The 26,411-nt window shown below is 43.7% G+C and overlaps 1 protein-coding gene across 1 annotated transcript in view; it reads right to left on the minus strand.

Moving 5' to 3' along the window:
• The window catches only part of tmem121ab (transmembrane protein 121Ab), a 77,154-nt gene extending 55,611 nt beyond the window's left edge, over positions 1–21,543 (minus strand). The window contains exon 1 of the mRNA XM_066676125.1: positions 21,293–21,543. The gene's annotated coding sequence lies outside the window, so the exon portion shown is untranslated. The remainder of the gene's footprint in view (positions 1–21,292) is intronic.
• Positions 21,544–26,411: the final 4,868 nt, after the last annotated feature.

Genomic DNA, 26,411 nt, shown 5'->3' on the forward strand with positions numbered 1-26,411 from the left:
TGTGGATCAGTGGATTTGTGAAGCCCCATCCAATACCTCTGGGAACAGTTCAAGTGACGGAACTAATCATCGAACCTCAGCACCTGACCCTGCTAATGTTTATGTCATCAGCTCCTCAAAGGAACATTTAGTGCAAACCCTTCCCAGAAGAGTAACAGTTACTGCAGGGAAGTGTGAGGACAAACACACACATGCCCTTCACTTCAGTGGAAATGTAGGACAAGCCTTTGGCCATATGGTGTACCTAATAAAATGGGCTGGATTCTGTGTGGTGCTGTGTGTTATGCTGTGTTTTCTTTTGCTGCCCCGGCTCTGACATCGCTAATGGATGATAAGCGAGGTTAAAAACGTACCCATGAATAGCTGAAGGCTCTCTGAAACCAAGCACTAAGAACAGGTCTAGTGAAATGAATTTTGTGTGTGTGAGAGTGAATTGTGCGTGAGAGGATTACTCTTAAAATAACACTTTGGTTTATGGAATACACTTTACAAAAATATCTCATGTGGAAACAAGCCGTATAAATGTGTTTATTCAACTGAAATACAGTCACCGAATGAAGCACTCCAAAGCTAGTCTAGTCTAGGTCAACTCAGTCAATATTTGACATTGATTTAAAGCCCAGAAGCAGTTCTAATAAACTTTTATCCTGTTTGATTTTTTACACTGTATAAAACTTATTTTAGATCAGAAAAGTCTTAATTACACACTATAAATGTCTCATACACTGTGTAATAACTGTCATTCAATATGCTCTCTACTGGTACATAGCTGCAATTAAATTAAAACCCTTATAATAATTGTGAGAAGTTAATAAAAACTCATTCTGCCCCCTCTGCGAGCTACCTCGGTGTGATTAAACCTCAGTATGTCAGCTCCATGAACTGCCTTAGTGCAATTAAACCACACTCTGTTAAAAAGTGCAAACCTGTAACATGTGGCATTACTTAACTCCACATCTTAAACATGAATGAAAATTACACTTACATAGTGTAACTTACAAGTGCTTTATGGTCTTTGGGACATTGGTATTGGTGGGGGATACTTTCCAATGTACAGCATCCACCTGGTTGATTCAGTGGCAGCGGGTCCAAGTCCATACACTTACCACAGTAGGAGATTTCACTTGACATCAGGGTCGCAACCCAGGCACTGTCACTGCTCCCAGGCATTGGGACCTCACACACCACAGGGACAGCGCCCCCTGTTGGCCCCACCCAAGCTTTCCTCGTCTCCCAAAAGTCCAAAACTCCCAAGGACAGGACAGAGTATTTACCCACATCAGTTCACACAGAACCTGGAGTGATGTCTGTGGCTTGTTTTATAGAAGGTAAAACGTGCCAGAATTTTTGTAGACTGATATGGGTCAGATGGGACGCATTCCAAATCACAGAGGTACTCTGGTAATAAATAGGTTACCCTACATCCTCATGTAAAACTAATCCCATCCCAAAGAGTCTTAGCCCTTGCCTCATAGGCCCACACACCCGAGCCGGTCCAGTTCTGTTTGTCACTTTTATTTCTGCCAAAACATGTATATTTCCACATAAAGAATAAAGAGCCCCACAGCTATAAAATATGATGTTTTACTTGTGATTGTGATGACAGCTAGTGCTCACAGGGGTATCCGGGCAAGTACATGCACACACCTATAGACACTAAGGTGTGTGTGTGTGTGTGTGTGTGTGTAGTGTGCATGGTCTCAGAGGCGATGTTGTCAGACGGCAGCGGTGCAGAGCCAGCAGGGTTACTGCCGTGTCGGCCCCGTTTCCACGGAAACAAATGGTTGCTTAGGTTGACAGAATTGGCAGATGACAAATGGAAGCACGCATTTCAGTGTGTGTGTGTGTGTGTGTGTGTGTGTGTGTGTGTGTCTATGTTGTAGCCAAGGGCAGAAACTGTTCTTGTCTGGGGAATATTTGTATTAAGTGTGTATTTCTTTGTGTGTGTGTGTGTGTGTGTGTGTTTGTAGGGTCCACATCCTGCCAGTTTGATGAAATCATGAACATTTATTGGTACTGGGACAATAGTTTCTGCTTCACATGAGGAAAATTAATTTTTCACCCTTAGAACTGCAGCTTTGATTAAGAAATAAAAAATCACTTCTGGTGAAAAAAAAACACCTCTTACACTTTTCCCTTCTTCCTCATCTTTTACATTAATTCTCTGTGAATTTCTCTCTCTCTCTCTGAGGGTCTGTAGCCTTCATGAAGTCTCTGTATGAAATCCCGTGCCCCAAAGGCTCAGGGAGGGTTCTACACTGAGACCTATGTAATTGTTGGGACGTGCAGCACCTTGGTACCAGAGTGAAAATCCTGGCTCTTTCACCCCTGCCCCTGGCTCCTGTGTGAGCTCCTGGAGGGGTGGGTTTTCTGTTTCATCACTTTGCCCGTGTTTTTGTTGTGTATGTCCTCCAGTCCCCAGGGCTCTGCACGCATTTGGGTCAGTTTCGTAGTGGATCAGTCAAAGTTAACAGTGGGGGAATTATTCAGATTGAGGTCTGAAGGGTGAGATGTAGATGAACTTAAACTGGTCCAAACCAGAGCTGGGGTTTCTCCAGACTGTTGCTGTGGCCGAGGTGTGGAACTGTTAAATCTGTGACCTGTTCACACTTCAATCATTGGGTTCAGTTTTTTCTAAATTATGGCAAGTCTCTCTCCCTCTCCCTCTCTCTCTCTCTCTCTCTCTCTCTCTCTCTCTCTCTCTCTCTCTATTCAGTTGAATTCAGGTCAGCTGAAGGGCAGTTATTGTTAGGCATGCACTGATATGTTTTTTTTCAGTTCCCATACAGATAATTAAATCTGTGTATTGGTCGATATGGGATACTGAACTTTGCTGAATTTATAAAATTGGGCGGCACAGTGGAGCAGCAGGTACTGTCTCTGTCACAGCTCCAGAGACCTGGAGGTGGTGGGTTCGAGTCCCGCTCCGGGTGACTGTCTGTGAGGAATGTGGTGTGTTCTCCCTGTGTCTGCGTGGGTTTCCTCCGGGTGACTGTCTGTGAGGAATGTGGTGTGTTCTCCCTGTGTCTGCGTGGGTTTCCTCCGGGTGACTGTCTGTGAGGAGTGTGGTGTGTTCTCCCCGTGTCTGCGTGGGTTTCCTCTGGGTGACTGTCTGTGAGGAGTGTGGTGTGTTCTCCCCGTGTCTGCGTGGGTTTCCTCCGGGTGACTGTCTGTGAGGAGTGTGGTGTGTTCTCCCCGTGTCTGCGTGGGTTTCCTCCGGGTGACTGTCTGTGAGGAGTGTGGTGTGTTCTCCCCGTGTCTGCGTGGGTTTCCTCTGGGTGACTGTCTGTGAGGAGTGTGGTGTGTTCTCCCTGTGTCTGCGTGGGTTTCCTCCGGGTGACTGTGAGGAGTGTGGTGTGTTCTCCCCGTGTCTGCGTGGGTTACCTCTGGGTGCTCCGGTTTCCTCCCACAGTCCAAAAACCACACATAGGTAGGTGGATTGGTGACTCCAAAGTATCCCTAGGTGTGAGTGTGTGTCACCCTGTGAAGGACTGGCGTCCCCTCCAGGGTGTGATCCCACCTTGCGCCCAGTGATTCCAGGTAGGCTCCGGACCCACCTTGACCCTGCATTGGATAAACGCTTACAGACAGTGAATGAATGAATGATAAATAAGGTTCATCAGTTGAAACTGAAAACAAGTAGCTTCACTTTGTTAAAAAAAGAGTATTCTTACTTTAGTAACTTTATTTTTAAATCCTTATGCCACTTTCACACGCACGGTATGTGCATTGCTTGTGTGGATGATCAATTCAGGACCTCTCCGCACCCAGAGTTTTTCAATTTCCCAGAAGTTCATGTGTGAAAGAGGCATTAGTGTAAACAGTGAATCAAAATTAAATCTGGAGGCTGAGCCTGAAAATAAAATGTAATTTGGTCAAAGATTGCAACATTTGTTTTGCAGATATTGCACATTGCCGTGTATCGGCCTAAATTTCTGATACAGATCCAGGTAACTTTGTTAATATTGCGAATGATATTCGATCAGTGCATCTCTAATCTCTCTCTCTCAGGCAGCCATTGCTTCTTTCCCACTTCACCCTTCACTTGTTCACTTCAGCATTTCTGAATGAAGTACAGTCGGTGCTACAATTAACCAAAAAAACGTCTCCTTTCTGAGCAGCTGGACTCAGCAGGACCACATGCCTCTGTGGGGCCGACCTTTTGGGAAGAAATCACACACAAAAGCTCAGATTGTCCTGTTTTGAATGAAGCCCCTGGGGTCTGTCAGGGCTCAAAGTGCTTTTTATTCCACTTGAATTAGAACTAAATAAGATCTGATTGATTCTACAGCTTTATAATAACATTCAAAAAGACTTGATTAACTGCACTCTCTCACTGGCCACTTTATCAGAAACCCCTCTGAGGTAGCAGCACTGTGCTGGTGTAGAGTGTGAGACTGCACTGTAAAAAATTGCTGTAAATTTACAGCAATTCTGCTACAGTATTTGATTGTAAATCACAGTATTTACAGTAAATTATTGTATTATTCAATTACAGTAATATGCTGTAATTTTGAAATACAGTAGTGTTCCTGTAAAAATAAGGTAAATGGCTGGGAACTCTGCTGCTGCTATTTTACTGTAAATCACAGTATTTACAGTAAATTATTGTATTATTCAATTACAGTAATATGCTGTAAATTTGAAATACAGTAGTGTTCCTGTAAAAATACAGTAAATGGCTGGGAACTCTGCTGCCAGTATTTTACAGTAAATCACAGTATTTACAGTAAATTATTGTATTATTCAATTACAGTAATATGCTGTAAATTTGAAATACAGTAGTGTTCCTGTAAAAATACGGTAAATGGCTGGGAGCTCTGCTGCCAGTATTTTATGTAAATTATTGTATTATTCAATTACAGTAATATGCTGTAAATTTGAAATACAGTAGTATTCCTGTAAAAATACGGTAAATTGCTGGGAACTCTGCTGCCAGTATTTTACTGTAAAATTTACAAGACATTTTTTACAGTGTGGATTTCATCTGTGGATGTACAGTCAGTGTTAGTGACCTGTTACTAAGCACAGAGTTGTCCCAATAACACGTGGACCCCTATTGTCCTACAGTCAGAAACTGACCAGTGGTGATTGGAGGTGTGGGGGGGGAGGGGTAGTAACATACAGACTACACTCCAAAAATAGATAAAGCAGGAGCACCTAAACATTTGACTGGACAGTTTACAATGAGGGGTTTCCAATAACACCCCAGTTTGGCCAAAGACCTGGATGTGTCACAGGGTTTAATTCCCCATTCAGGCAGGAACATTTCACTACAGTATAACGTGTCATAGCACAATAATCAGTCCATCATACAGCAGTGGATTTGAATCATGGCTTGTGGGACAATATCATATAAAAAGGTCTGTCAGGATGTCTACCATTGCATAAAAACCTCATGAATCACGGCCATGAGTCTTGACTTACCACACTCAATCCATCAAACACTGAGGCGTCACATGCTGAAGGAGCTAAGAGTATGCCAAAAACATACAAACCAAAGCAAACCAATGTGCAGCTGTCCCAGAGCAGTGGCAAATGGAAGTGTTGCGGCACTGAGAATAATGCACCACTGAAATCCGACCTGCTCTGTGGTGGTGCGGTGGTGCTGTGGGGGTCCTGACTATTGACACAGGATAAAAGGAGACAATTAAGGTATGCAGAGTAAAAGATGGACTACAGTCTGTAATTGTAGAAGTACAGTGCGCTCCTGTGTGGTCAGTGGAGCTGAGAGAATGATCAGTGAGTGTAGAAAGAAGGTGGTGGTTGTGTCTGATTGGTGGATATTCAATTTATGTATGGGCTCATTCATTCATTATCTGTAACCCTTATCCAGTTCAGGGTCGAGGTGGGTCCAGAGCCTACCTGGAACCATTGGGTGCAAGGCGGGAATACACCCTGGAGGGGGCGCCAGTCCTTCACAGGGCAACACAGACACACACACACTCACACATTCACACCTACGGACACTTTTGAGTCACCAATTCACCTACCAACGTGTGATTTTGGACTGTCGGAGGAAACCGGAGCACCCGGAGGAAACCCACACGGACACAGAGAGAACACACCACACTCCTCACAGACAGTCACCCGGAGGAAACCCACGCAGACACAGGGAGAACACACCACACTCCTCACAGACAGTCACCCGGAGGAAACCCACGCAGACACAGGGAGAACACACCACACTCCTCACAGACAGTCACCCAGAGCGGGAATCGAACCCACAACCTCCAGGCCCTTGGAGCTGTGTGACTGCGACACTAACCTGCTGCACCACTGTGCCGCCCAAATGTTGAGATGCTGTTTAAAATATAAATAAATGTGAATATAAACAAAATGCAATGATTTGCAAATCCCAGAATCTCAAAGACCCATGTTTTATTCAGAACAGAACATAGAACACATCAGAACATTAATGTTTTATTTATTTATTATTATAAAAGTCTAATTTTCAAAATCTGGAATCTGTTCTGTGTTCTGTTGTGAATACAATACGAGAGAATGAGCATCCCAACCCTTTTGGTATTGGGATTGTATACAATATTCATTTGTTGAAGCTTCAGGGTACGTTTTTGTTACAATCATCATTCCTCACTAAACCCATTATTAACCCACATTTCTATATTACAATACATTATCGTATATTACATTCTATTATAGTCAGTCTCTTAGGCTTTGGTGTATTGTTCTGTTAAATTGTCTGCTGTTTTCTTGACACTGAGAAACGAAAAATACTGTGCTGTGTGTGAGTGTGTGTGTGTGTGTGTGTGTGTGAGATGATGATGAAAGGATGCTGTAATCATGAACAGTTAGTGGCTGCGAAGAAACAAGCACTACATCCAGAACTTCTTTAACACAGAAAGGATGAGAGAGCTGATCTTTAGGTACTGAGGCTGAGGTTGGGGTGGGGTTAGGGGAAGAAGCATTTACACACATTCATACAGACATACATGGATTAAAGGCACATCAGTAAGTGTGTGTGGAGCTTACTGTCATTATCTAGTGCATTAAAGAGTGTGTAAAGGCCAGCAGACACTGTGGCCTCTGTTTAACCCTGAGGCTCATCCACCACACACACTCACACACACACACACCAAACACAGGCGCTCTTCAGCTCTCCTCTCATTAATCACCATTAACTCACACCACTGTTATTCATCATCTTCATTTCTGAATGTGGGTTCATGCATGTGTCACATGTGTGTTATACTTAACTTACATATCAATTAATGTAACAAGATGGGTATGCTAGCAATTATGCAGCATTTCCATTGGTCCATTCATCATAAAATTGACACTGACAGGTGAGGAACTAATTATAATTACAGTGGCCTGTTGAGGGGGGCCAGTGAACATTAAATTTTTAAGGATGATGTTGGAAGCAGGGAAAATTGACAAGCATAAGCAAGCTCACCAGACAAACAATAAGTCACCTTGTGTGTTTAAGGTGGTAGTAATTTCAGATTCCTGCAGATGGCGGTGTACGAGGATGACTGGGCTATTCCCCAGTCACTGGGAAGAGGTAGTACAGTGCAGTGAATGTCCAGTTTGATGTGTTGAAAATGGGTTGCAAAGCAGTTGTTAATAATCGGCAAAATGAAGTGATTGCGTTTAGCTGTGCCAAGGGCCACAGTGTGAAAGGAGTAGCTGAATTTGAAGGTGTGTCAAAAGTCGACCACCATATTTTGGCCATGATTTTGACAAGATTTTTCAGAGCACTAGGATTTTCAGCTATTCCGCTACTTCTTTCACACTATAGCCTTTGGAAAAATGACCAAAATGACAGGACTCCTTCGTCATTCATTCATTCATTATGTGTAACCCTTATCCAGTTCAGGGTCGCAGTGGGTCCAAAGTCTACCTGAAATCATTGGGCACAAGGGAATACACCCTGGAGGGGGCGCCAGTCCTTCACAGGGCAACACAGACACACACAGACATTCACACCTACGGACACTTTTGAGTCGCCAATCCACCTACCAACGTGTGTTTTTTTTGACTGTGGGAGGAACCCGGCGCACCCGGAGGAAACCCACGCAGACACAGGGAGAACACGCCACACTCCTCACAGACAGTCACCCGGAGGAAACCCACGCAGACACAGGGAGAACACGCCACACTCCTCACAGACAGTCACCTGGAGGAAACCCATGCGGACACGGGGTGAACACACCAACTCCTCACAGACAGTCACCCGGAGGAAACCCACACAGACACAGGGAGAACACACCACACTCCTCACAGACAGTCACCCGGAGGAAACCCACGCAGACACGGGGTGAACACACTAACTCCTCACAGACAATCACCCGGAGGAAACCCATGCGGACACGGGGTGAATACACCAACTCCTCACAGACAGTCACCCGGAGGAAACCCACGCAAACACAGGGAGAACAGACCACACTCCTCACAGACAGTCACCCGGAGGAAACCCACGCAGACACAGGGAGAACACACCACACTCCTCACAGACAGTCACCCGGAGGAAACCCACGCAGACACAGGGAGAACACACCACACTCCTCACAGACAGTCACCCGGAGGAAACCCACGCAGACACAGGGAGAACACGCCACACTCCTCACAGACAGTCACCTGGAGGAAACCCATGCGGACACGGGGTGAATACACCAACTCCTCACAGACAGTCACCTGGAGGAAACCCACGCAAACACAGGGAGAACAGACCACACTCCTCACAGACAGTCACCCGGAGGAAACCCACGCAGACACAGGGAGAACACACCACACTCCTCACAGACAGTCACCCGGAGGAAACCCACGCAGACACAGGGAGAACACACCACACTCCTCACAGACAGTCACCCGGAGGAAACCCACGCAGACACAGGGAGAACACACCACACTCCTCACAGACAGTCACCCGGAGGAAACCCACGCAGACACAGGGAGAACACACCACACTCCTCACAGACAGTCACCCGGAGGAAACCCACACAGACACGGGGAGAACACACCACACTCCACACAGACAGTCACCCGGAGGAAACCCACACAGACACGGGGAGAACACACCACACTCCTCACAGACAGTCACCCGGAGGAAACCCACACAGACACGGGGAGAACACACCACACTCCACACAGACAGTCACCCAGAGGAAACCCACGCAGACACAGGGAGAACACACCACACTCCTCACAGACAGTCACCCGGAGGAAACCCACGCGGACACATGGAGAACACACCACACTCCTCACAGACAGTCACCTGGAGGAAACCCACGCAGAGACGGGGAGAACACACCACACTCCTCACAGACAGTCACCCGGAGGAAACCCACGCGGACACATGGAGAACACACCACACTCCTCACAGACAGTCACCTGGAGGAAACCCACGCAGACACAGGGTGAACACACCACACTCCTCACAGACAGTCACCCGGAGGAAACCCAACGCGGACACATAGAGAACACACCACACTCCTCACAGATAGTCACCCGGAGGAAACCCACGCAGACACAGGGAGAACACACCACACTCTTCACAGACAGTCACCCGGAGTGGGAATCGAACCCACAACCTGTGTGACTGCGACACCTACCTGCTGCGCCACCGTGCCGCCCTGTGTTACCACCATGCCCCCAGTATTTCATGTTGGTTAATCAAGTTAATAAAGAAAGGACATCACAAAAATCTTGACACAAGAAACAAAATTTGTAAAACTTGTAGTTGGTGAAACATACTATGCTTTTCGTAAAGACATTTGCATAAGGATTCCTTGAGAATGTGATCATATTGCCATATATTTTTCTGTTTAGTCAACATATTCTTTTTACAATGAAGGTTTTTTGCTAGATGTAGCTAGCAAACTAATATTGCTGTGAGATTTGATGGCATTGCGCTACATAAATATTACTGCGGTAGGTACTAACGTTGGTTGATTAGTTCTGGATCACAAACACCTTAACTCATCTCATAGGTAATGAGCTGCCTCCATCGAGAAAGCACAGTCCAAAGCCACATAGACGAGTGCTGGAGGGCTTTATATCCCACCAACCCACACTTTACACTGAACATGTTGACCTTAGACTCATGTAGTTGCACAAATCTCAATCCTTACGATAAATACAGTATCAACCCAAAACCTCCAATCCTAACCCTAACATTAGCTCCAAGCTGAAATCCAGTCCTAACTTCATCTTAACTCTTTAATGCCAAACATATCAAATATGACACATGATCTTTGGAGGTGGCTCTTTCATCCTCTAATGAAAAGAAATACAGAAACAAATTTCTATCCTTTTGGGGCGAGTTCTCTACTGAAGTGTGAATGAAGTGGAAGCATTTCCAGGCATTTACCAAACCATTACAAAATTGTTGTTATCATCATGGAAACCTCAAGGCTACTTTTTTGCAAAACTGAAGCAATTCCAGGTATGATTTGTATGATGTTATTTGTAGTAAAACTAAGTATTTTGGTTCCATTTCATAGATATACTTCTATTCTATCTGTCAAATTCTCATTAATTATGATAAATATTCAGAAAATTCAATATGTTCTTTACAGCAGCAAAACACATTTAGACAATTTTACAAAGTATTTTTATGAAACAAAAATCTATTTTTATTTTCCAAAAGCCTTTGTGTGCAAAATGTTTTGGCTCAGTTGTCGACACAGATTTTGGGAGACAGATTCAGAGGAAGATGATGATGATAGAGGTGAATATGAGAGGTCTGTTGAATCACCTCATACCTCAAGCCAAGGTTCGGACAGTAAAAGAAACATCCGCAGTTCTTTTAAATATGGAAACACAGTTGTGCAGATCGATAAAAAACAGCCTTTGTGGTTTTGGTGTTATTACTACCACCAGTATATGAAACGTAAAAAGGTCGGAATGAAGAACAGAACAATCACTTGCTATCCATTGTTTAATTGAAATCAATTAAAATTAAGAAAAAAACGTAAAGTCCTAAAGAACAGTTTTAACTGATGCAGTGAACTAAATGAAAGACCAATGAAAGAAAAACTTTATTTTTAAATTCTTAAATATGATGCATTCAAAATTTATATGATCCAAAATGTAAAAATTAACTACATTAGGGTTTTTAGTTCATTCAAAAACCTAATCCAAACTTTAGCATCAAACCGAAACTCAATCCTAACTCTAATTTTATCCACACCCTAAAACTCAATGCTTCTACCCAAAAACCAGTCCTAATCTTGATCACAAATTTACACTCAACATAACGCCCAATCCTAACCCTAGCTTTAACATAAAAACCTGAGCCTATTCTAGACTTAAACCCAAAACCTATGCCTAGTCTTAATATTAAGTCTCCAGCACTGTACAGTTCTTTTACCAGTTAAAGCATCTGTTCAGAAAAATAAATGGAGACTATCATAGTAGAGTATGACCCTAACAACATTAATGTCACCAAAAATCTGAAGTTATGTTTAGAGGTAGAGTAAATATTGGTGACTTTAGGTGAAAATGATGAGGTATACTGAATCATGCTCATTATGGGCACTAACAATGCTAATAAAGTGAAGGCACTTATCTTGGGGAGCAGAGGGACCTTAAAGGACACCTGTTGTGGTGTTTATTTTCTGGAGTTAGATCCAGTATGAGTTTGTGTGGATATAGCAGAATGAGTTTGACTTCACCAGAAGCGCACGAAGTGCGTGGGAGGAACACGGCTGCTCTTACAACTCCACCTAATTCAGCCTTCTTTAAAACCAGCTGGAGAGTGTTTTTCTCACTCTTCCTGTTGGAAAATTTCTAACCACCAAGGCTGCTTTGGACCCAGAGGATTCAGTGGTGAGTTTATTGCTTATGTAAGATTTTGATGAAAGGTTAGTCACTAAACATGATCATTTTTATTAATAAGAAATAATAATAATCACTTACACACTCACACCTGTGAACAATTTCACACAACCAATCCACCTACCAGCCTGTGTGTTTGGACTGTGGGAGGAAACCTGAGCACCTGGAGGAAACCCACACAAACACAGGGAGAACACAATGTACTCCTCACTGACTATGACATGAGGAGAGGATTGAACCCATCACCCCAGGACCTTGGGGCTGGGTGAGAGTGACATCACCGTGTTGCTACAAGTCTGGAGACTGCTAAGGTTTTGTTCCCATCTAGACCATAATAATAAAATCCAAAATGAAATAAAACAGGCAAATGTCTCTGCAAAGTCTGTACTCGACTCGACTGATTCACATCAATAATAAAATAGATGACATCACTAGTGGTATAAATCACAAGATACATGACGGATAATTGTTTGTTTTACTATGACTCAATTCCACACAATGTAAAATTTATATACACTCACGTTTTTATAGGTCATACCAAAATAAGATATAAAATATCCTATGCCAATCCATTAGAGCTTCATATAGGGCCCACCACACTCTCTTCCTTCCGGCAGCCACATCATTTCTATTGTTCCAATCCTACAGCTACACCCTGTTTAGCTGTGGCCGTTTATGATCCGATCAGCAACCAGCTACCCTTAACATCTACGGTTACTTATTGAGCCCATCACGAGTACCCAAACCACCCACTGCATCTTCACAGGAATCATCAGGCAGGCACCTCCCCTCATCAGTGTTTTGCTGAATTATGCCCTCAACAACTCCAGAAGGCTCAACAGTGAAGTCTGGAGTCCCAGACCCACCCCTCTCTAAGATAGCTTTACAGTCCTACCTTACCTTTTACCATCAACAACCGTAAATCTACACAGGCCTCCCTGGTGACTAAAGCTATACCTAGCCCCACTGTCACCGTTAATGCATGCTCATTGCCACCACTTCCATTTGATCTTTACATGCTTCATCACCAACCACCAAACAGCACCTCTAAAGTGCATTTCCCCAACTAGTTTGTGTTCTCCTTATCCACAACCACTGAAAACTCCTTCACAGCTGACCTTAGTTCCCGGCCCCTGATGCTGAACTGCACAAGCAAGGATGTGGCAGACTTGGCTACATTCTCCAACACCTATCTCCACCGGTCTAACATGTGCTTGCCGCCCACATTCCCTCACCTTAGCTACCAAGTTTGCATACCTCAGCCTTTTCCTTTCAAATGCTTCGTCTACTATATCCTCTAATGGAACTGTTAACTCTATGCAATAAACTATCCTTTTACTTTCAGAGTACAGCACCATGTCTGGCCTGCAGTTTTTTACCTACGTCCACCAGCAAAGATCTTGTGCTTCGCCCATCTACCAAAATTTATAGCCTGTGCACACCCTCGAATACATTCACCCTTGCGCACAAACCTAATCACTTTATTACTATAACCATTTGTTAATGCGTTTATTTCTAAGAATTTGCTGTCCAATAAATATGATAAAACCCTTAGCACCTGATTATGTCTACCTCCCCTGTGACAGATTAACCTTACAAGCTGATAGAATATGCTTCAGCGTGCCCACCCCCCACTGTCCAAGACTTTGTGGAGTTGGAAGGACATCACAACAACTTGCCTCCATCACCCACAATCCAAGTGATCGTCTGCTTCTCTAGATTCTCCCAGCAAAGCCACTGGCCTTGTTTTGCCTATGACACTACTGTTGTGCACCGTGCCTCCTCTTCCTGATCGTGAATATATCTAGTCATCATTTGCCTTCTCTCTGGTGATGTGGCCTTACTAAACACTTTCCATGAATCACCTGACCCAAGGGCCGCTCTTCTGCATTGCATTTGGCCAATCACATCCCTTAGCTCTAATGAGCTCCTGGCTACCTGCACTGCCACTCGTAGGTTCCACTTCCTTCCTGCTTTTGTGACTGGCGCTGCTGCTTTAAGCACTGCATCCTTTGATCCTGACCAAGTCAAGTCATCTCATGACTCACCTTTGCACATTTAAATTCCTCAAATAAACTTGTGAATGGTAACTCCAGTACCCCTCTCGCATACCATGCCACACCACTTAAACAGTGTGGCACCCCTAGCCACTTTCTTATAGCCTTGTTCAAAACCCAGTTCCATCCTCTCTACTTCTGTGATTGAAACACTATAAACTGTCAATGGCCACCTAATGAGAGGCAGTAAGACAAACTGCAGAGACCACAATTTCAACTTCGCTGGCAAACACAATCCATCAATGCTATTAATAGCCTTCACCAATCCAGCCTTTATTCCCACAACTTGGTCGGTATTATTTAGTGCTGCACTATACCATCTACCTAAACTCTTCACTGGTTTCTCCAGTACTGTAGGAATCATTTCTCCTACCATCCAAAAATTTCCTGTACACGTTTTCCTTTGACAATCAACAGACTACTAAATTTACTCTGTTTAACTTTGAGCCTAGCCAACTTTCGATTATCATTTAACTCCCCCAGCAACCACTGTGTGCAAGGCACAGTAGTCATCAGAGTCGTCATGTTGTCTATGTAAGCCCTCATTGGAGAAAGCCGAGTACCATCATGCAACCTCTCCCCGCCTATGACCCCCTTAGAGGCCCTGATTACTACCTCTATTGCCATCATAAATGCTAATGGTGAAATCATACATCCAGCCATTATAACTATTTCTAACTGCTGCCATGACATAACAAATTCCCCTGTACAAAAGCAAAACTTAATGTCCTCAAAATATGCTTTAACAAGCCTAGTAACCTTATCTGGCACCTGGAAAAATTCAAAGGCATTCCACATAACTTTATGTGGCACTGAGACAAATGAAACATAATATAATTTGAACATTTTGATATTAAATGTCGCATGCAGTACACATAGGGAGGAAATAACTTCACAGTAAATAAATACTGCAAACGAGTGCAATTAACAGATGTTATACTCATACTCGCTCTTTTGGAAGTGTGGCTCAATTTTTGATGAAATAAAGGTGGTCAATAACAGTGCAGGAGTTTCTCTGCCGTTCAAGTTATCAGTTTCAGCAACACTGTGCTGCCTTGTTATGTGAACGGACATGTTTGTGGTACTACCAGAGTATCATAAATTGCACTTACATTCTTTGCAAATGGCAAAAGTCTTGTCTGTCAGTCCAATATTTTTGCAAAAACCGAAATGTTTCCACACACGATTTAAAACCACCTGGAGAGTGTATAACTTCGTTTCCTTGGCTGCTACTACTCGCAGGACTTGTAGACGGTGCCTGTATTGTTATTCACTGATCATATATACTTGGCGGACTGCAAAATGCTGCCACCTACGGCACAGGAGGAGTACAGTATGCAGAGAGGAGTCATGCCGGTGACTTAGTATTTATGTGTCATATCAATGCATCGGATCATTTGCTGTTTGGGTAGATGCATCGATACAGATCGACGGATTGTTATATCACTAGACATCACTGTCACAGCCAAAACACAGCTGGCTGAAATACAGTACTGTAACACATATAACATTTACATATACATTTTTTTGTTTACATACAGACAAATGAAAAACACAGTGAAGCTAGAGGCCCAATAGAATAGGCTGTGCATTTAATACATTGGGGACAATAATTGTTTTGTGTGTATGTGTGTGTGTATATATATGCAGATGATTCGCCACTATCTCTGTTCATTCCTGCACTGGGTGTGTGTGCTGATGTGCTCCACAGCAGCCATCCATTAGCTCTGCCAGCTCCCTATCGATCCGAAAAGAGCAGGGGATCTTAACCTGGGGGTCTCGACATGGTCTCGGGAGAGGGGTGAGAGTGGTTCTACAAACAATGCACTGATGCAGACTGATGCCCAGCCCTCCCAGAGCAGTGGCAGATGAAGGTGCTGTTTGATGACATGATGCACATGTGCAGATATCCACCAACCAATCATCATTCCACACTAACTCACTGTTTACACACGTCTCTCCAGCGGCAACAGACAGGAATCACAGTGACAATAAACTGAGGGGGCGCCGCTGGTTCCTGCTGCTGGCTCTCCACTGGGTGAGTGTGTGAGTGACAGAGTGAGTGTGTGAAACTCTCCACAGGTGTGTGAGAGTGACAGGGTGAGTGTGTGAAACTCCCCACAGGTCTGAGTGAGTGAGTGACTGGGTGAATGTGTGAAACTGTCTGTAGGTGTAAGTGCATGAGTGACTGGGTGAGTGTGTACAACTCTCCAGGGTGATTGTGTGTGTATCAGTGTGAGTGTGTGAAACTCTCCACAGGTGTGAGTGAGTGAGTGACTGGGTGAATGTGTGAAACTCTGGCTGAGTGTGTGAAACTGTCTGCAGGTGTAAGTGCATGAGTGACTGGGTGAGTGTGTACAACTCTCCACAGGTGTGTGAGTGTGACAGAGTGAGTGTGTGAAACTCCCCACAGGTGTGAGTGAGTGAGTGACTGGGTGAATGTGTGAAATTGTCTGTAGGTGTAAGTGCATGAGTGACTGGGTGAGTGTGTACAACTCCCCAAAGGGGTGAGTGTGTGAGTGACAGAGTGAGTGTGTAAAACACTCCACAGGGGTGAAAGTGTGAGTGACAGGGTGAGTGTGTACAACTCTCCAAAGGGGTGAGTGTGTGAGTAACAGAGAGAGTGTGTAAAACACTCCAAAGGGGTGAGTGTGTGAGTTACAGGGTGAGTGTGTGAAACTCTCCACAGGTGTGTGTGAGTGACAGGGTGAGTGTGTGAAAGTGTCTGCAGGTGTAAGTGCATGAGTGACTGGGTGAGTCTGTAAAACTCTCCACAGGTGTGTGAGTGTGACAGAGTGAGTGTGTGAAACTCCCCACAGGTGTGAGTGAGTGAGTGACTGGGTGAATGTGTGAAATTGTCTGTAGGTGTAAGTGCATGAGTGACTGGGTGAGTGTGTACAACTCCCCAAAGGGGTGAGTGTGTGAGTGACAGAGTGAGTGTGTAAAACACTCCACAGGGGTGAAAGTGTGAGTGACAGGGTGAGTGTGTACAACTCTCCAAAGGGGTGAGTGTGTGAGTAACAGAGAGAGTGTGTAAAACACTCCAAAGGGGTGAGTGTGTGAGTTACAGGGTGAGTGTGTGAAACTCTCCACAGGTGTGTGTGAGTGACAGGGTGAGTGTGTGAAAGTGTCTGCAGGTGTAAGTGCATGAGTGACTGGGTGAGTCTGTAAAACTCTCCACAGGGGTGAGTGTGTGAGTGACAGAGTGAGTGTGTAAAACACTCCACAGGGGTGAGTGTGTGAAACTCTCCACAGGTGTCTGTGAGTGACAGGGTGAGTGTGTGAAACTCTACACAGGCTCTGGATTCACCATGACACTGACCAGAATGAAGTGGTTACAAAAAATGAATGAATGAATTTATTTTTTCTAAAAAACGACATAAAAAACATGGTAAAAAAGCCAGGGAAGCGCTAACAAACAGCAGTTGCTCTCAGTTCTAGCTCTAGTTCATCTTCTACTCATTTGAGAGAAAGCTGTAATAACTTTAATGAATGGCTGATTAGTCTTTATGACCATTTTATGACGCTCTAATTGTCCTGATTTGGATAATTGTCAGTCTTGCTTTCTGCAACTTTAATTTATTGACTGTTATGGAATACGCCGCACTGTTCCCTCTAAACTCCATTTTAAGGCCCTTGGCTACAGTAAAGGACATCCGCCAATGTCATTGAAATGCGATGGTGATTTGTCCTCATCCACTATTGGCCACAGAATATGGCTGACATTCTGACGCAGTAACTGGTAACGGGACAGTGTTTGGACGCTTTATTTGGAAAGGGAACAACTTCACTAAACTGTTGTTGGCTTCTGCTACACAGAAAAACACAGACCCCTGTGTACAGTTAGATTTGTTTGTGCCAATATCAAACAAAATAATCTCTGGTACTGGACCAAAGGCACTGTCATAGTTTTCTTTTGCCAGTAGTTCTGCTGCTCTTTTGCATTTTACATAAAAGCTCTTAGTCAGTAGGGAGTAGATTATTACTGTTTTAATGATACGCTGTTCTATTCCACCCTGTGATAATATAACCAGCTTTATTCATTCCCCCAACACAGCATGATTAGAAAGTTTATGGTGGAAGCAAATAGCTGTACTGTTACATTCTCCCTCAAATTCACCCATTCATCTCAGTATTTCATTCTTTCATTCTCTAGTTTATTCACAGTCCCTCACAATGAGGCATTATTCTCTTTCTGATTCCATCTCTCTGTGTGTTCAAAAGCTCAGAATGAATTCAGCTCTTAAAGCAGCTTAGCTCTGGCAGTGTTAACACCGCCCACCCCCTGCATATCTACTGCGAGAACGGAAAGTGTCAAGAGCACCTACCAGAACAAAACCAAATAAAACCAAAGAAAATCACTAAACCTAAGAAAACCAACATCAAACTAAAGTCAAATCCAATCAGATGCAGTCTGACGGTTCAGATTCATTCAAACTGAACACAACCAGAACTGCTCATTTCCACGTCCATCTTTAGTAACTTCTCAGTTAAAGACTAAACATTTTGAACGCAGCCTCAATTAACTCTGTTCACTTATTGCTTAAAGCAGCAGAGTTTTATAGAAATATTGAACACAAATGTAGGCAGTGGCTGGACACATAGTCGTGGCTACTTTATAGCATAGGTCAGGAGTAAATAAAGAAAAGTATCCAAATCAAACCAGCCCGAGTCCAACTGATCTAATAAGATCACATTCAGCCTACACAAATCCATCTGGACCAGGAGAGATGGAACCAGGACAAACCCAATCAGAACGGATCTATCCAGACCATAGTAAACACCCAAAACCAGAGCACATCCATTTAGTCCACATCTAACCACAATTGTGCAAAATGTAAGTAAAAAAAAGTGCAATAATTAGTAAATTACATAAACAAAGTATTTAATTTAAAATAGTACAAAGACAATATTTTAAAACTTAAAATTGAGGAAGTTTGTTGTTTTTTGAAATATATTTGCCTATTTTGAACTTGATGCCAGCAACACATTCCAAAAATGGTGGTAGTCGTGTTTACTACTGTGTTCATCGCCGTTCTTTTAACTTGATCTTGATTAGTTTAGCTTTCTGACTGTTTTCTACATGAACAGTGCTGTTGTAATCTATGTTTGCTTTGTTTTACTGAAATAAACAAAGGTCTTCACTGAAAAAGCCGTTTGGATCGCAGCGTCTTGCACCAAAATCTATATCTATATATATATATATATATAGATATAGAACAAAGAATCAGAACAAAGCCCCCAGAGCAAACCCAATAAAATCCAAATGTAAACAGGATCGAGCATATTCATGATGGTATGTGCACATGGCTGTGAAGGCACCGTTAATGCTGAATGATATATATATATATCACTTAATATATATATATATATCATTCAGCATTAACGGTGCCTTCACAGCCATGTGCACATACCATCATGAATATGCTCGATCCTGTTTACATTTGGATTCTTATTGGAATTTATGAGTTTTAGCTTGAGTATGTTGATGAAGTGATGAACTGTATCCACACACAGTGCTTTTGGGAAGTGAACAAATTCCCAGTTTCAACAAATACTGTGTTTTTCCATCTTAATTAAATGCAAGGTTTAAATTTGTACATCGCTGCTTTCTGTTTTTATTTACATTTTGCTCACCATCCCAACATTTCTGGAGATGGTGATATAGAACCTACTGAACAAGAATCTAATCAAATATCTAATCAAATGAAAGAACAAATCTCTCCAGGCCATACTGAACCAGAACAGATCTAATCAGAACACATCTAACCAGAACAAACCCAACCAGACCACAATCAAATCAGAACAAAGCCCCCAGAGCAAACCCAATAAAATCAAATCCAGCCAAAATAAATCCCGAATGACCAAATCTAGCCATGCTCAATCTACCCAAACCCTCGAGCTACAACCTACCCATCCAAACCCAGTCAGACCAAACCCATTCAATCCTTTCCGGCCTTTTTACAGCTGCTTTAGCAGCTCCCTGTCTGAAGCACCAGCCTCTGTTAATGCAGTTAAGTGGCTCTGACCCTCAATAAGTAAGACAGCAGTGTTCAATAGACAAACTGACCACGTCATGCAGTCGGTCACATTCATGGATTCAGGGACTGCCTCTTTGACTGTGAATGAAAACATCCAGCCACTCTTAATAAAGAAATCAGAGACCTTTGACCTCTGATTTAGAAGCTGTTCTGAATGAAAGGAGGCGTCAGATCTGAGAGAATAAAGAGAGAGAGAGAGAGAAATCGACCAGACTGCTTATTAAATCTATGCTAACATGTTATAATCATGTTATTTTTTCCCAGGCCCACTGCCGCATTCATCATAAATGTTGACACAGTGTAAAGGGCAGAAGAAGAATAGACATTTTATGACAGTTATGATTGATTTACTTTGAAAATGGCTTTGTGTTGTTCCATTCTTTTAAAAATGTGGCAGAATTCAATCCACATCACAACACCCAGCTGCCACAGATGTGTTTCTTAATCCTGCCTCTGGATTCACTTGCATTGCACATTCTGAGAGATTTTCTGCTCTGACACTCCTGTCTCAACTCATCAGCTCATTGCCCACATCCTTCACAAGCTACAAAGAGGTTACTGGTCTAATATTGATAATAATTGAATGCATTTATAATTAATAATAACAATTTTCTGAACAACAGAAACACAACTGAGGCGGAATAAATGGTAGTTTCAACATGCCACTCTGTATAGTGCTGAACGCAAAGGTTCTTAAAGGGCCACTAGCTCGGACATCCAGTTCTAAAAAAAATATCTTTATTTGGAATAGAACCATTTCAGTCTTTAAGGTTCTTGAGGGAACCAAATGTGGATCTTTTACAGCACAGATTCAAAGAAGCCCTAATGACATCTTAAATTTTATGAGTGTACTTTCCCAAATCCTCCCCCATCCCTTCTTTCTCTCTCTCCAAACAGAAGCCTCCGGTCTGATCCTCCACTTGGACCACTTTCAGCACAGAGCCTCAATAAATCAAATGATATACGCTGCATAATTTTACAAAGTAGACCCCAATGCGGAGCAGTCATTGGGGAGATGGTACAGCCACCATGTGCAGAAAGCACTGCAAGCTAGAAATACTGCAGAATGCCTGAACTAGGACTGCAACACAGGCTTAAACTTAGTCTTCAACTCAGTCCTCTCTGAACAGACATGATTAAAAAAAAAAGATTTAAAAAATAGTTTAAAGACTTTCTGAATTGTCCTTAACGCGTGTTGGCCATGGCTTTTATCCCATGTGCTGTTGCTGCCGATGGGTCCTGGTTCAGTAGTTCTAACAGCCCATAGCACATTTCATTACCTCAGTAACGGAGGGGGTTTTACAGGCTTAATAAAGCCCCTCTGCGCTAGAATTTGGTGGGAAGAAAGAGGAAAGAGAGGGCAACCCAGAAAGAAGCGGACTGTGACCCTACCGAGTGGAGACGCTTGGGAACTGGCCGAAGAACAAGCAGCAGAACCGTCAGGAGACAGCGGCGGGACCGTCGGGCGCTGTTCAGGGTGCTGAAGAAACCCTATTAAAATCCACACGGGGAAAATCCACGAGGGTTTTCCCTCCTCCTTCTTCTGTTTCTTCTCTCTTCCCTTCTTTTTCACACCTCTCCAAATCCAGCTGGTGTCACGTGGTGAAGCGCGAGAGACCGATGTTTGTGAAGAAACTGCATCGATAAGAAATCGCTAGTAAATAATAAACAAGTAGGTGGGAAATAGCGCTCGCGGTTCAGGAGGCTAAGCTGCTGCCTGCTTACCGGATGCGCGCACTCTCTCCTTCTCTCCCTCTCTCTCTCAATTCGTTCCTCACCCCCTCCCTCACGCTCTCTCTCTCGCTCTCTCTCTCTCTCTCTCTCTCTCTCTCACCCTCCTACTCTTTTCCCCCAATTCCCCTTCACTCTACTTCCTTCCTTCCTTCTTTAGTTCTCTCTCTTCTTCTTTAGTACTCTTCTCCTCTCTCTCTCTCTCATCCCTTGCTCACCCCTCTCTCTCTCTTCCACAAACTTGATGACTGTCAGCGAGAGATTTTTCAATAAATACAGGAAACGTGCGCACGCCTGGGTGTCTCTCTCTTTGTGTCACTGTGTGTGCGCGTGTGTCTCTCTCTCTGTATGTTTCTGTTTGTGTGCATGTCACTGTGTGTGTGTGTGTGTGTGTGTGTGTGTCTGTGTATGTTTCTCTGTGTGTGTATGCCTCTGTGTGCATGTTCGTGTGTGTGTGGAGGTTTCTGTGCTGTGTCTTATTAGCTTTCAGGACGCTGAGCCCCGGCGCGCGCTCCACACAGCAGAGAGGAAGACCTGCTCTGAATGAGAGAGACCCTCTCGCGCTGGAATTAATGATGGAGACGCAGCAGGGCGCGAGCGCTGAAAGGGTCAGAGGACCCCCGCACGGACAGCGGGGTCCACACGAGTTTACGGAAACAGTACTGACCGCTGCTGATCACACTGCAGTTCAGTTACAAACACTGATGTGTTGATCTGGGAAAAACATTCATTCATTCATTCATTCAAATTCATTTACAAATGAATGAATGAATGAATCAGCGATTAAATGATTCGATTATTAAATTATTTACCATTGATTCACTCCTTAACTTTCAGACTCATTTACTCACCCACTCATTTCACTCTTTCATTTAGCCAAGCATTATTCCTGAAATCACTTGTGTGATTTTTCCTAAGTCACTCAATCATTCATTCACCCACCCACTCTTCTACTCATTCAATCATAAGTGTATTTCCTTTCATCATTCGTTCATTCATTGAGTTCACTGATTCATTCATTCACTTTTGAAATCTTTCATTAAACTCACGAATCACTCACTAATCATTTCATTCACTCATTCAATAATTATTCATTCATTCATTCTTCCCTTTAGCCCTTACATCGTCTATTTATCACTTGTTATTTTTTTAAAGGATAACCTCATTTAGTACAATGATCACACCTTCATTCATCCTTTCACTCTTGTTCTTTCACACACTCAATAAGTCACTCACTCATTCAATTTCCTTTTACCTTTCAGCCATTAATGTAGCCATTCATTGACTTTATCATGCATTCACCAATTAAGTGAGACTTATTCAATAAGTCACCCATTTATTCACTCTTTCAATCCATTTTTTCAGTCATCCATTCACTCATTGATTGGTTTATTGTGTGTGTGTTAGTTATGTTCATATTTATTCATAGATTCTGTGCTTTATTTCTGCATTATCTTTCTGATCCTTCCATCCATCATTCATTCATCCACCCATCCATTCATCATTCATTCATCATTTATCTATCATTCATTCATCCATCCAACACATCCACCATTCATTCATCCATTCATCAATCCATCATTCATTCATCCATCCATCCATCATTCATTAATCCATCATTCATTAATCATTCCATCATTTATTCATTCATCCATCAACACATCCACCATCCACCCATTCATTCATTCATTCATTCACCCACCCATCATTCATCCATCCATCCATCCATCCATCCATCCATCCATCCAGCCATCCATTCATTCATCCATCCATTCATCCTTCATTCATTCATCCATCCATTCATCCATTCATCCATCCATCCATCCATCCATTCATTCATTCATGCATCCATCCATCCATTCATTCATCCTTCGTTCATTCATTCATTCATTCATTCATTCATCCATCAACCCATTCATTCATTCATCCTTCGTTCATTCATTCATCCATCCATCCATCCATTCATCCATCCATCCATTCATCCATCCATCCATTCATTCATTCATCCTTCGTTCATTCATTCATCCTTCGTTCATTCATTCATCCATCAATCTCAGGGACATTTTAAACAAATCTTACTGTGTTTCTCAGGTTTAAAACACAGGAAGGAGTCCATCCTCCTCCTCCATCGTCCGCCTCAGTCACAAACACAGAGCGGCAGAACCGAGCCCACCCCAGAGCATCCACTCACTAAGCATTTTTCCAAGAAACACTACAACAGCAACAAAAAATAAGAGCTACCACTACCCTACCCCCCGAAGACCACCAGGGTCAGGACTGACTCATTTCACAAGCAGCAGCAGCAACAACAACAGCAACAAAGGATGTATTGTGCTCATTTGCGAAGCATGCTGGGAAGCCCCTGCGCCTGCCCTTCTCCAGAGACCTTCAGAATTAAAGCGCCCATGTTCCACATTTTCCGGCTGTAGTTCATTTCTCTGAAGTCCAAGTCCACCGCCGTGGCCTCGCTCAAATAAACCAGTCATTCTTTTCCACAAGTACATCTTCCAGCCCTTTCTTAGCCCCCAGAATTAACCCCAATGTTCTTCTTACTGTGCCTTTGAAGCTGATATATGTAAATAAGCTCTTGTCCCACTGGCTGGGCCAATCCACAGGCAAACTCTGCTGAAATGAGAAACGACGTGTTAAGCTCAGGATGAAATCCTCAGGGCCAGGGGAGGAAAATGATAACACACTACAACTACTCGTTTTGGATATGTTGGAAAGCTGCAGTAATCCATCTGCTTCCCCAAAGCCAGGAACAGCACATCTTCCACCACAATGATTCTGCTAAGAACAACACCCAGTGGGAGGGGGCGGGGCTAACTTTTGTATACTGAATGGGCGGGGCCAAACTTCTGTATGTGGAGTGAGCAGAGCTAAACGCTATAGGCTAAATAGACAGGAATGAACTTTAGAACATTCATCATCTGTAACCCTTATCCAGTTCCGGGTTGCCGTGGGTCCAGAGCCTACCTGGAATCATTGGGCGCAAGGCAGGAATACACCCTGGAGGGGGCGCCAGTCCTTCACAGGGCAACACAGACACACACATTCACTCACACACTCACACCTACGGACACTTTTGAGTTGCCAACCACGTCACCTACCAACGTGTGTTTTTGGACTCTGGGAGGAAACTGGAGCACCCGGAGGAAACCCACGCAGACACAGGGAGAACACACCACACTCCTCACAGACAGTCACCCGGAGGAAACCCACGCAGACACAGGGAGAACACACCACACTCCTCACAGACAGTCACCCGGAGGAAACCCACGTAGACACAGGGAGAACACACCACACTCCTCACAGACAGTCACCTGGAGGAAACCCACGCGGACACAGGGAGAACACATCACACTCCTCACAGACAGTCACCCGGAGGAAACCCACGCGGACACAGGGAGAACACACCACACTCCTCACAGACAGTCACCCGGAGGAAACCCACTCTGACACAGGGAGAACACACCACACTCCTCACAGACAGTCACCCGGAGGAAACCCATGCAGACACAGGGAGAACACACCACACTCCTCACAGACAGTCACCCGGAGGAAACCCACGCAGACACAGGGAGAACACACCACACTCCTCACAGACAGTCACCCGGAGGAATCCCACGCAGACACAGGGAGAACACACCACACTCCTCACAGACAGTCACACACAGGAAATATAGGTGGGACCTAACTGCTCTAGCCTGAATGGGTGAAACCAAAATAGAGACAAGCTTGTGATATCCCAAGGCTAATGCCAATGCTCTGCTTGAATGTAGTGCACTATTCTGGGTTTCCACCAGTTGTAAAGGTGACTGAAAACACGGCACCATTTTCAATTCACTCAAAACAATCCCACAATGCACCACATTAAGTAGTGTGCAACATATGTACACCGGTGGATAGCGGATGCCCAAAACACACTGTGCTGTTTGGTACAAAACTGTCATCATTCCCTATGATTGTGCACTATATAGTGAGTAATGTAGGGAATAGTGAGTAGGAAGCCATTTCAGAGCGTTCCCATTTGCATCTTTCTATATTAAAAGGAAATGCGTGACCCCAGGTTCTTTAAGTAAAGCCATACAATCTAAGAACACACAGGGTTCCCTCAGGAACCGAGAGATCCGAGAGTTAATACAGTGACATTAAGACGTTGGTGGGTTGAGACCATAAAGTTCTGGGTGGTCTCTCACTGGTCATACAGATACTGGTTGTTCTGATTTATGGACCATGAAACAGTCAGGTTTAAAACAAGTTTAGTATATAACCTGATACCTACAGATTGCGAGGTGTCTGTATAACGTCTGGTACATTATGTATAGCACAATCACTGCAGAAAACAGCTTGTGTCTCCTTTAAAAGTCTAGTGAAATACATCCCTGCTATGGGCTCTTTAATGAGGTCCAGCCTGGCTGCGTCTGGTGCTGAAGCTGCTGTATGTGGACCATGTCTCGGTTTCTGATGTCCTCTCCACTCTGGAACATGTCCAGAGGCTTCACGCGAGAGATAAACTGTTTGATGGTTGGGTCTAAAGCACAGATTGCGTTATGAACATAAAATATTCAGAGGGAAGTGGAGCAGATGCCCAGCAGTGGACACAGCCCTCCTGCTTGTGTTTGTGGCCTGCTGCGCTGCACTGTGGCGGTCAATATGGACTGGGCTGTGGGGAAACGGCAACTCCAGGACAGAGAGCTGCAGAAGGACAGACAGAAACATGAAAGAGGAAAATTCACCCTTAAAATTCATGGGTTCATTATCAACAGACATTCTGTGG

Source organism: Hoplias malabaricus, chromosome 7, assembly GCF_029633855.1.
Source record: "Hoplias malabaricus isolate fHopMal1 chromosome 7, fHopMal1.hap1, whole genome shotgun sequence".
NCBI classification, from domain to species: domain Eukaryota; kingdom Metazoa; phylum Chordata; class Actinopteri; order Characiformes; family Erythrinidae; genus Hoplias; species Hoplias malabaricus.